This window comes from Phascolarctos cinereus, unplaced genomic scaffold (genome assembly GCF_003287225.1).
Source record: "Phascolarctos cinereus isolate Bilbo 61053 unplaced genomic scaffold, phaCin_HiC Scaffold_5;HRSCAF=322, whole genome shotgun sequence".
NCBI classification, from domain to species: domain Eukaryota; kingdom Metazoa; phylum Chordata; class Mammalia; order Diprotodontia; family Phascolarctidae; genus Phascolarctos; species Phascolarctos cinereus.
The window spans coordinates 237,508,938-237,521,134 of NW_027555958.1; positions in this window are offsets into that span (position 1 = coordinate 237,508,938).

Sequence of the window (12,197 nt, forward strand, 5' to 3'; positions counted from 1 at the left end):
TGGTTCTTACACTTTCTTTCATCCTTTTTAATCCTCTCCTCTATGATGATAGAGTCAGGATACAAAGGATTTTTTTTTAATATACTAGAGTATTGAGCTGAATTCAATAGATGGACTTCAATAGGGATAAATATAAAGTCTAATACCTGGCTACAAAAAAATCAACTACACAAGTATAAGATAGAGTAGTTGTGTTGATAGTTGATAGAGTAGCAATTATTCTGAAAAGGATATGGGGGGAACATTAAGGGGGGAACATTAAGATGATAGTCCCACAATATTCTGCCTCTGTCTGACTTCATCTGGATTACTCTGTTCATATTTAGGCATACCAATTTAAGAAAGACATTGTTAAAACAGAGAATATCCAAAGGAGGGCAATCAGAAAGGCATTGAGTTTATAAACATAAGAGTCTGAGTCAGTAAACATTTATTAAGTGCCTGCTATCTGTCAGGTACTAAGCTAAGTGATGGAGATACAAAAAGGCATAAGACTCTGCCTGCCCTCAAGAAGCTGACAGTCTAATGGGGGTGGGGGGAAAGAAAAAAGAAAAAGAAGCTTAAAAGCTGGGGCAAGGTGGGGAGAAGAGTACCTGGTTGGGACTATGATGAAGTCCTACAGCTGGGACAGGTGTGTGTTACAGACTTATAGAATGACGATTCTCCAGGGATCATGAAATACAGGACATCAGTCAGGTATGAAATGATATAAAGATGGATGAATCAGGCATATTTAGTCTGGAGAAGAGAAGACTTGGGGATGGGGAAGATATGATAGCTGTGCGTATGATAGCTATTTGAAGAACTGTCATGAAGAGAAAGGATTAAACTTGTTTTGTTTAGTCCCAGAGGGCAGGGCCAGGGTGGAAGTTACAAAGAGGCAAAGTTAGGTTTGATCAATGAAGAAAATACTAATAATTATAGCTGTCCGAAAGTGAAATGAGCTTTCTTGAGAGGTCAGAAATATAGTAATTGCTAGAGACCAATCAGACAGATTTTTTCTAAAATTGAGTGCTTTGGAGATTGTCAGGCAAAGACTGGATGACCATTTGCTAAGTCTGTCATGGAAAATGGCCATTCCTTTTGAGTAGGGGTTGAAGTAGATGGTCACTGAGGTCCCTTCCAACTGTGGAATTCCCATTTGATTCCTGGGGTCCTGATCTTTGTCCACGGGGCAGAGAATATGCTTTACTTCAAGTTTCTGTTTATGGCATATATCACTAGAAGACACAGAAAATTCACAAAAAGAAATTTGGGGAAGGATTCTGGGTTGACGGAGAAGGAAGATGAGAAACACTGAGCTCTCCAAAATTCTCCCACAAACACAATAAAAATATTGCCTCAAAGGGAATTTTGAGCAGCAGAAATCCTTAAAAGTTAGGGTAAAGCATTTCTCTTCCTAAGACAACTGAGAAGCACATTAAGACCCAAACTTCAGAGGCAGAGGTTTGAAGTACAAAAACCTCCAGGCAGACTCTGTTGAATCAACAAACAACAAGCCCTGGGGCCAGGCAGTAGCCTCAGCTTTAGGAACTTTCACCTCACAGACAGTGTGGCAGTTGGACAGCTGAGCAGGGGAAGACTGAAGGATCTTTCTCAGTCACTGGATGCCAGGCACAGGAACCAGACACTGTCCAGGCTGTGACTATGGGCAAGGAAGAATAAGCACACACTGGGGTGTGGACCTTGCTGTCCATGCCCACTAACAGGAGAGCAGTCAGTTTCTGTTAGAGGGCAGAGGGGTGAGCTGAAGTTTGCAGCAGGACAGGGACCACAGGGAGCAGGAACATTTGCAGTAACTGTGTGGCTGGGTGCCCTAGCCATGGCTCAGGGGAAAGAGGAGGGCCCAAGGTCAGGCTCACAGTCAGAACTTAGAAAACAATAGTATACAAAACCTGAAGCCTGAGGCATCATACCCCACATCTCAGGACTAGAAACTGACTATAATAATGAGCTGCTAACAACAACAACAACAACGAGTAGGCAAAGGAAAAAGAATCCAACCATAGATAGCTGCTATGGGGACTATCTGGGTTCATACTCAGAAGAATACAGTGAAGCTAAAAAAAAAACCATCAATCACCACCTGAAAGAGATTCCTAAATGAAAACTTATGGGAATATTATAGCCAAGTTTCAAAGCTCCCAGGTTAAGGAGAAAATATTACAAGTAACAAGAAAAAAAAAACAATTTAAATACTGTGGAGCTACAGTCAGGCTAACATAAGACCTAGCAGCTTCTCATTGAAAGACCAAAGGACTTGGAACATTATATTTCAAAGAGCAAAGGAGCTGGGCTTACAACTAAGAATGACTTACCCAGAAAAGCTGAGTACAATCCTGAATGAGAGAAGGACTTTCAGGTATTCATGACAAAAAAAACAGAACACAATGGAAAATTTAACATAGAAAATAAAGGAGAAACGTAAGAGAAACATTAAAGATCAACTATAAGGGACTCAATAGTTTGAGCTGTTTATCTCTTATATGGGAAAATGTTATTTTTACTCTTTAAAATGTTATTATTTAGTTTGAATTTTGTTTGAAAATAGTTTGAAACAGCATACACAGAAGGCTTGGGGTTGAGTTGAGATGGGATGATTCTAAAAAATAAAGTTGGGTAGGGAGAGGTAAAATGGAGTAATTATACAAATGAGGTATGAATGGAACAACTGTTACAGTGGAAGCAGGTGGGGGTGGAGTGCCAGAATCTTGCATCAGAACTGGGTTAAAGAGGGGATAATATATACATCTACAAGGGTATAAAAGTCTTTTAACTGTATAAAGAAATAGGAAGGGGAAGGGATAGGATGAGGGAGGGACTTTTATTTGTTCATTTATTTATTTTTGGCAATTGGGGTTAAGTGACTTGCCCAGGGTCACACAGCTAATAAGTGTCAAGTGTTTGGTCTGAGGTCAGATTTGAACTCAGGTCCTCCTGACTTCAGGGCAGGTGCTCTAACCACTGCACCACCTAGCTGCCCCATGGAAGGAATTTTAGAAGGGTGTCCAGATCAAGAAGAAGGACGGTGGAGGGGAAAGGATAAGGGAGGGACTCTTAGAGAGGTGGATAGATTAAGGAATAGGAGGGCAAGTTAGTGAGTAGAAATAAATTAGATGGGTGAGGAGGGATGGGGTAAATAGGTAGAGAAAGATAAATAGTAAGGAAAAATATGATGGAGGGAAATACAAAACTAGTAATTATAACTTTGAATGTGAATGGGATGAATTCACTCATAAAATAGAAAGAGATAGCATAATAGATTAAATCCAACAATCATGATCCATGCCCAATTTCTGCCAGACTGCTTTCCAGCTTTCCCAACTATTTTTTACCAAACAATGAATTCTTATCCCCAAAATTTAAATCTTCACATTTGTCAAACACATTATAATAATTTACTACTGCGTATTGTGTATCTACTTTGTTCCACTGATTGACCAACAATCATGTTTACAGGAAACATGATTGAAAATGAAAGATACTCAAAGAGTTAAAATAAAGGGCTGGAGTAGAATTTATTAAGCTTCAGCTGATGTAAAAAACAAAGCAGGGGTAGCAATCATGATCTCAAAGTTAAAGCTAAATAGATTTAATTAAAAGAGATAAACAGGGAAACACACTGTATCACCAATATTATTTAATATTGTTTTAGAAATGCTAGCAATAGCAATAAGAGAAGAAAAAGAAATTGAAGGAATCAGAATGGGCAATGATGTATAAACTATCTCTTTGCAGATGACATGATGGTATATCTAAAAAATACTAAAGATTCAAATAAAAAGTTAGTTGAAACAATTAATAATTTTTGGATATGCAATAAACCCATGTAAATCATCAGCATTTTTATATATCACCAACAAAACTGTGCAAGAAGGGATCGTAAGAGATATTCTACTTAAAGTAATTGTAAACAGTAGAAGTATACCTGCCAAAACAGATTCAGGAACTAACATGAACATATTTATAAAACCCTCTTAATACCAAATAAACTCAGATTTAAATAATTGAAGAAATATTAATTGTTCATGGACAGGCAAAGCTAATAGAATAAAAATGACAATTTTACCTAACTAATCTATTTATTCAGTGCCATCTGAATCAAAAATTATCAAAAAGTTATTTTACTGAGTTAGAAAAAAATAATAAAATTAATTTGGAAGAAGAAAAGGTCAATAATTTTTTTAAAACTATTTAAAAAAACTAATGAAAAAAATGTAAAGGAAGAAGATTTAGTAATACCAGATCTTAAACTATATTATAAGGCAGTAATTATCAAAACTATCTGGTGCTGGCTAAGAAATAGAAAGGTATTTCAGTGGAACAGAGTAGACACACAATACATAGTAGTAAATTATTATAGTAAGCCTGTATTTGACAAATGTAAAGATTCAAGTTGTGGGGATAAGAATTCATTATTTGGTAAAAATTGTTGGGAAAGCTGGAAAGCAATCTGGCATAAATTGGGCACAGACCAATATCTTACACCATTTACCAAGATAAGGTCAAAATGGATACACAAACTAGATATAAAGGGAGATAACACAAGAAATTAGAAGAATATGGAACATATAACCTATCAGACTCATGGATAGGAGAACAATTTATGAATAAACAAGAGATAGAGAGTGTTGTGAGGTGTAAAATGGGTAATTTCAATTACCTTAAATGTAAAAGGTTTATTAGAAGAAAAACAGAAAATTGGAGGTGGGGGATTTTATAGACAGTCTCTCAGATAAAGGTCTCACTTCTCAAATACATAAAGAACTTTGTCAGATTTATAAGAATATGAGTCATTCCCCAATTGATAAATATTCAAAGGATATGAACAAGTAATTTTTCGATGAAGAAATTGAAACTATATATAGTCATATAAAAATGTTCTAACTCATTATTGATTAAAGAAATGCAAATTAAAACAACTTTGAGATATAATCTTATACTTATCAGATTAGGTAAAATGATAGAGATCCTTCCATTGGAGAATAGCTAAACAAGTTGTGGTCTAGGATTGTGAAGGAATACTACTGTGTTACATATAGATGATGAGCTGGTTGACTTTAGAAAAATGTCGAAAGACTTGCATGAAATAATTAAAAGTGAAACAAGAAGTACCAAGAGAATCTTGTACATGGTAATGGAAATATTGTCCTCAGAGCAACTTTGAATGACCAATTCATCTTCAGTATCATAAACACTCAAACTACAAAGGATCTATGAAGGAACATGCTATTCACCTCTAGAGAAAGAACTGATAAAAATAAGTATGTATAGTACAGTTTTACCTGTGTGTGTGTGTGTGTGTGTGTGTGTGTGTGTGTGTGTGTGTGTAATTGTAGCCTTCTCTAGAGTGGGTTGAGGAGGAAGGGAGAAAAAAATTAAGTGTGTAGCAGCAGAGAGCAAGAGAAAACTTAGAAGAAAACACAGAAAAGCAGGGTAGCTTTGAAAGCAATGTATAGTATTTATTATAGTTTTTCCAAAAAGAAAGTAAACCATCTGAAGTGTAAAATCATGGTTTTGTATTGAATCCTATCTTTATGTTGTGCTGTGTACGTGGAAATGTTCTCTTTTATTTTTGTCTTTTTGTATCTAAGTTCAAAATGAATAAAAAAACTTTTAAAAAAAAGAAGACAGGAAAGAGAGGGGAAAAAGAGAAATTTGGGAGTGGCTTGCCAAGGAAATAGCAAAATTAATATTTTGTAATTTGGGGTAACATTTTCTTGGGTATGTTATAGTGGGGATTCCATTGTGTAGGACTAAACAATCCCTTTTAAACTTGCAAATCCTCCAATTCTATGATAAAGTTTCTGAAGTTTAAATTTGCTTTGCTTATGACTATTCTCTTCCTAAGTCTACTCTCCTTATTATTCCCTGTTGAATTAAATTCCTGTTGAATTTAAAGTATTTTTACAATGAACTATTTACACATTATTGTGTTCATTTCTTTTATTGAGTTAAGTAAAGGTGAAGTCATGAGATGTCTACTCTTTCTACCTCTTCCTTCATATTTGTATATTCCTCTCATGGAACCCAATTATGGACCCCTTCTTTCTCATCTATTCCCTAGGGTATTCCTTTTTACTCCTTTTTCTTTCCTCTCTTAATACCAATAAAACTAAACAAAACCATGCTCTAGACCTGTGTCTTATTTAATTCTATCTGGAGGAATTCTAAAGGGATACTAGTCTCTTGTCCCCCATTAGGATCCAAGAACTTTTATCAATTAGCCTCTTCCAAGTCCTCAAAAACATTTACCTTTTTGTATCTTTTCTTGACTCTTGAAATTGCATTTAACAATTTCTATTCAGTTCTGGCTTTTCCATTAATAATGCTTGAAAGTCATCTGTTCTGTTAAAGGCTCATTTCTTCCCCCTCCTTTAGAACTATGCTTACCTTGGAAGTAATTCTTAAGTGTAGGTCTTTATCTTTTGCTTTTTGGAATACCGTGTCCTAAGATTTTCTCTCCTTTATATGAGTAGCTACAAAGTCTTACATGATTCTGTGGTTCATTGCTTCTTGTATTCTTTCTTTCTGACTGCTTACAGTATATATACATATATTTAACTTGGAAGCTCTGGGCTTTGGTTATGGCATTCTTGGAAGTTTTTAGACAATGCTCATCTCCCCTCCCTTCTTTCCCTCTACTGTAATAGGTTTTTGTGTCTTTTCCTGTAATATCATTTATCCTTCTCTGCCTCCTTTCATTTTCTCCCAGAACAATTCCTTAATTAGATCTGATTAATCTACTTACTTAGATCCATTAAACCACTTAATTAGATTTTTTTATCATTATATCAAAGTCAACTTATATCCATCCCCTCTGTCTATTACCACTTTAAAATTGTGTAATAACAATACAGTTCTCAAGACGTACAAGTGTCATCTTCCCTTGTAGGGATATAAGTAGTTTGCCCTTATTAATAACATGGTTTTTTTTTCTGTCTTGTTCACCTTTTTATGTCACTCTTGAGTCTTGTACTTGAAGATCAAATTTTCTGTTGAGCTCTGGTCTTTTTATCAGGAAGTTTTGGAAGTCCCCTATTTTGTTGAATATCCATCTCCTCCCCTGAAAGATTAGGCTCGTTTTCCCTAGGTAGCTGATCCTTGGTTGTAATCCAAGCTCCTTTGCCTTATGGAATATCGTATTCCACACCCTACGATCTTTTAATGTAGAAGCTGCAAGGTCCTATGTAATCCTAACTGTGGTTCCATAATATTTAAATTATTTCTTTCTGGATGCTTGCAGAATTTTCTCTTTCACCTGGTAATTTTGGAATTTGGCTACTGTATTCCTTGGTGTTTTCAATTTTCGTTCTCTTTCAAGGGGCGATTGGTGGATTCTTTCTAAGGCTATTTTACCCTCTGGTTCTAGGACCTCAGGGCAGTTTTCCTTGATGATTTCCTGAAAGATGTTTTGCAGGCTCTTTTTTTCATTGTGGTTTTCAGGTAGACTAATACTTTTTTAAATTGTCCCTCCTGGATTTATTTTCCAGGTCAGTTGGTTAACCAATGAGGTATTTTATGTTTTCATCTATTTTTTCCTTTTTTGTTTCTGTTTGACTGATTCTCACTCTTTCATAGAGTCATTAGCTTCCACTTGCCCAATTCTAATTTTTAACAAATTGTTTTCTTCTATTAGATTTTGTACCTCCTCTTCCATTTGGCCCATTTTATTTTTTAAGGAGTTCTTCTCTTCAGTGAGTTTTTGTGCCTCCTTTTTTGTTTGGCCAATTCTACTTTTTAAGATGTTGTTGTCTTCAGTGTACTTTTTTTCCAGTTGGCAAATTGTATTTTTTAAGGACTTGTTGTGTCCTTCCTTTTCCAAGCTATTGACTCTCTCTTGCATACCTTTCATTTTTTTCCAAAATTTTACTTCTACCTCTCTTATTTGACTTAAAATCCTTCTTGGGCTCTTTCAAGAAGGCTTTTTGAGCTTCAGGTCAGCTCATATTCCCTTTTGAGGCTTCAGATGTGGGTTTGTTGACAATGTTGTCCTCTTCAGAATTCCTGCCTTGATCTTCACTGTCCCCATAATAAGAATCTATGGTCATTGTACATTTCTTTTTGTTCATGGTGTTTGCTTATTTCCTGACCTTAAAAAAAAACAACAAAGAAAAAAAAACCTGAGCTCTCCAGCTAAGAAGCAGGGGACACTGACCCAAGCTTCTTGTGCTGTGAGCCAGGGGCCTGGTCACTGGCTTTGTGTGCTGAGGCTTCAGATGCTAACAGTTGGAGGCTGTAGGGTTCTGGCAGCTTACCTGGTGGGCTGGAATCAGCAACACTGGAAATCAAGGGTAAGGGTAGGGAGTCTGGCCCCTGGAGGATGCCTGCTCACCCAGGTCTTTTGCTCCTGTCTTTGGCTCCTTGCAGGGGGATGTTTTGCTGCTGCAGGATGTTTCTCCACCTGGAGCTTTTCCTTTTGGAGTTGTGCTTCCCAGAGTTTTGCTGAGGCACCAGGGAACTTGGCTGCTGGAGAATGCACTGGCATGTGGTGGTTTTCCGAGCCAGTTTTCACTGGTTCCCCTGCCTGTACTGAGGCACTCAGGGATCCTAGTGTTGGTGCTTGCCTGCTCCACCACCTGGGGTTCAGGATCTTCCCCTGGTATGCTGAGGTGGGGCTTTCTGGTCACTTGCTAGGACACTTGCTGTTCTGTACTGCACCTCCTCCCCCCAGTACAAGAGGGGCCTTTCCCATTAATGTCCCAAGCTTCCTGGGCTACAGAACTGCTGCATCCTGTCTTTCTGTTGGCTCAGATGTTTCAGGGTTTTTCCTGGGGTTATATTTGCTGGGCTTTCAGACGTTAATAAGGGAGAGTGAGAGTGACTTACTTCTTACTCCACCATTTTGGCTCCTGGAAGCAGAACTCCTTCCATAAGCTTTTGAGTTTTAAATTTTCTCCCCCTCCCTCCCCACCTCCCTCTCATCTCAATCTGATATAGGCTATATACATACATTCCTATTAAACATATTTTCACATTAGTGATGTTCTAAGTAAGAATTAGAACCAATAGGAGGAACCACAAGAAAGAAGAAACAAAACAAAAACAGGAAAAAAAAGAGCAAATAGTATGCTTTGATCTGCATTCAAACTCCATAGTTCTTTCTCTGCATGTGGATAGCATTTTCCATCATGAGACTTTTGGAGATGTCTTAGCTCCTTGCATTGCTGAGAAGAGTTAAGTCTATCAAAGTTAGTCATTGCACAATGTGGCTGTCATTGTGCACAAAGTTCTCCTCGTTCTTCTCATTTCACTCAGCATCAGTCCATACAAGTCCTTCTAGATTCTTCTAAAGTCCACTTGTTCATCATTTCTTATAGTACAATAGTATTCCATTACATTCATATACCAGAACTTGCTCAGCCATTCCCCAATCGATGGGCACTCCTTCAATTTCCAATTCTTTGCCACCACAGAAAGAACTGCTATATTTTTGTACATTTAGGTCCTTTTCTCATTTTTATAATCTCTTTGGGATCCAGCCCTAGAAGTGATATTGCTGGGTCAAAGGGTATGTATATTTTTGCAGCCCTTTGGGCATAGTTCCAAATTGTTCTCCAAAATGGTTGGATCATTTCACAACTCCACCAACAATGCAGTAGTGTTCCAATTTTCTCACATCTTCTCCAACATCTATTATTTTTCTGTTTTGTCGTGTTAGCCAATCTGATGGGTGTGATGTGGTACCTCAGAGCGATTTTGATTTGTATTTCTCTAATCAATAATGAGAGCATTTTTTTCATATGACTATAGATAGCTTTAATTTCTTCGTCTGAAAACTACTTGTTCATATCCTTTGACCATTTATCAGCTGGGGTATGACTTGTATTCTCATAAATTTGACTCAGTTCTTTCTACATTTTAGAAATAAGGCCTTTATCAGAGATATTGGCTGTAAAAATTGTTTCCCAGCTTTCTGTTTCCCTTCTAACCTTGGTTGCATTGACTTTGCTTGTGTAAAACCCTTTTAATTTAATGTAATCAAAATTATCCATTTTGTATTTCATGATGTTCTCTATCTGTTGTTTGGTCACAAATTCTTCCATTATCCATAGATCTGACAGGTATACAATTCCTTCCTCTCCTAATTTGCTTATAGTATGACCCTTTATGTCTAAATCGTGTACCCATTTTAACTTTATCTTGATATATGGTGTAAGATATTGATTTATGCCTAATTTCTGCTATACTATTTTCCAGTTTCTCAGCAGTTTTTGTCAATAGTGAGTTCTTATCCCAGAAGCTGAAGTCTTTGGATTTATCAAACAGTAGATTACTATAGTCATTGACTGTTGTGTCTTGCATACCTCACCTATTCCATTGATCCACCACTCTTTTCTTAGCCAGTACCAAGTAGTTTTGATGATTGCTGCTTTATAATACAGTTTTAGATCTGGTACAGCTAGGCCACCTTCCCTTGCATTTCTTTTCATTATTTCTCTTGATATTCTGGACCTTTTGTTCTTCCAGATGAAGTTTGTTATTATTTTTCTAGTTCCATACTTTTTTGGTAGTTTGATTGGTTTGGCACTAAATAAATTAATTTTGGTAGAATTGTCATTTTTATTATATTACCTCTTCCTACTCATGAGCAACTCTTTTTCCAATTATTAGGGGACTTGGTGTGAAAAGTGTTTTGTAATTGTGTTCATATAGTTCCTGGGTTTGTCTTGGCAGGTAGACTCCCAAATATATTTATATTGTCTACAGTTACTTTACATGGAATTTTTGTCTCCTGCTGCTGGGCATCATTAGTAATATATAGAAATGCCAATAATTTATGTGGGTTTATTTTATATATTGTAATTTTGTTAAAGTTGTTAATTATTTCAAGCTTTTTTTTAGTTTATTCTGTAGGATTTTCTAAGTATACTGTCATATCATCTTCAAATTGTGATAGTTTTGTTTCTTCATTACCTATACTAATTCCTGCAATTTCTTTTTCCTCTGTCATACCTAAGGCTAACATTTTTACAATATTGAATAACAATGGTGATAATGGACATCCTTCCAACATTCATTTTTTTTATAAGATTGTCAATTTCAATTTCTTTTTCAGAATGGAGTTAAGTATTTCATTTCCTCTTCTGTTAATCTGGGCAATTTATATTCTTGCAAATATTCATCCATTTCACTTACATTGTCAGATTTATTGGCATATAGTTGGGCAAAATAATTCCTAATTACTGTTTTAATTTCCTCTTCACTGGTGGTGGATTCACCCTTTTCATTTTTGATACTGGTAATTTGATTTTTCTTTCTTTTTTTAATCAGATGAATCAAAGGTTAATCTATTTTACTGGTTTTTCATAAAACCAGCTCTTAGTTGTATTAGTTCAATAGTTTTCTTACTTTCAATTTTATTAATCTCTCCTTTGATTTTCAGAATTTCTAATTTGGTATTTAATTGGGAATTTTTAATTTATTCATTTTCTAGCCTTTTTACTTGCATGCCTAATTCATTGATCTCCTCTTTCTCTATTTTATTCACATAAGCAATCAGAGATACAAAATTTTCCCCAAGAACTGCTTTGGCTGCATCCCATAAGTTTTGGTATGTTGTCTCATTATTGTTATTCTCTTGGATAAAGTTACTGTTTCTAGTATTTGTTGTTTGACCCATTCTTTAGGATTAGATTATTTAGTTTCCAATTAATTTTTAGCGTAGCTTTCCATGGCCATTTATTACATGTAATTTTTATTGTATCATGATCTGAAAAGGATGCATTTGATATTTCTGCCTGTCTGCATTGGATTGTAAGATTCTTATGCCCTAATACGTTCCTTCTTATTCTCGTTCAATTTTCTCCAGAGGTCTACCATATCTAACTTTTCTAAGATTTTATTCATTTCCCAACATTCTTTCTTGTTTATTTTGTGGTTAGATTTATCTAGTTCTGAGAGTGGGAGGTTGAAGTCCACCACTAGTCTAGTTTTGCTATCTATTTCCTCCTGTAACTCACTTAACTTCTCCTCTATGAATTTGGATGCTATACCACTTGGTGCATACATATTTAGTATTGACATTACTTCATTGTCTATGGTACTTTTTAGCAGGGTGTAGTTTCCTTCCTTATTTTATTTAGATCTATTTTTGCTTTTGCTTTGTCTGAGATCAGAATTGCTACCTCTGTTTTTTATTTACATCAGCTAAAGTATTATATATTCTGCTCCAGCCTTTTACTTTTACTTTGTAC